A 251-nucleotide genomic window follows, 5' to 3' on the forward strand; every position below is an offset into this window, starting at 1 on the left:
GGAAGTTACACGCACTCATGAATACGCTTGTCCATCCACACACGCACAGAGACCCGTTCTCTTTGTGAATGGCAGACCGCGGAATCCACAAATCACCATAATATCCGCCTAAGTTATGATGACACAGGAAACGAACACTCAAACACCATAGATAGCTACACATTTGTTAATGCCAAGGAAATCAAAGAAAATAAATCCTTTAATACAACGTTAACCTAACAAGTCACTTCCTCCCCCCCAAAAAATGACAG

The 251-nt window shown here is 42.2% G+C and overlaps 1 protein-coding gene across 1 annotated transcript in view; it reads left to right on the forward strand.

The window, feature by feature from the left end:
• LOC119581925 (glutamate receptor ionotropic, kainate 2-like) overlaps positions 1-251 on the forward strand; it is a 19,524-nt gene that overhangs the window by 16,179 nt on the left and 3,094 nt on the right. The window lies entirely within an intron of this gene.

The sequence above is a fragment of the Penaeus monodon genome, chromosome 15 (assembly GCF_015228065.2).
Source record: "Penaeus monodon isolate SGIC_2016 chromosome 15, NSTDA_Pmon_1, whole genome shotgun sequence".
In the NCBI taxonomy this organism is placed as follows: domain Eukaryota; kingdom Metazoa; phylum Arthropoda; class Malacostraca; order Decapoda; family Penaeidae; genus Penaeus; species Penaeus monodon.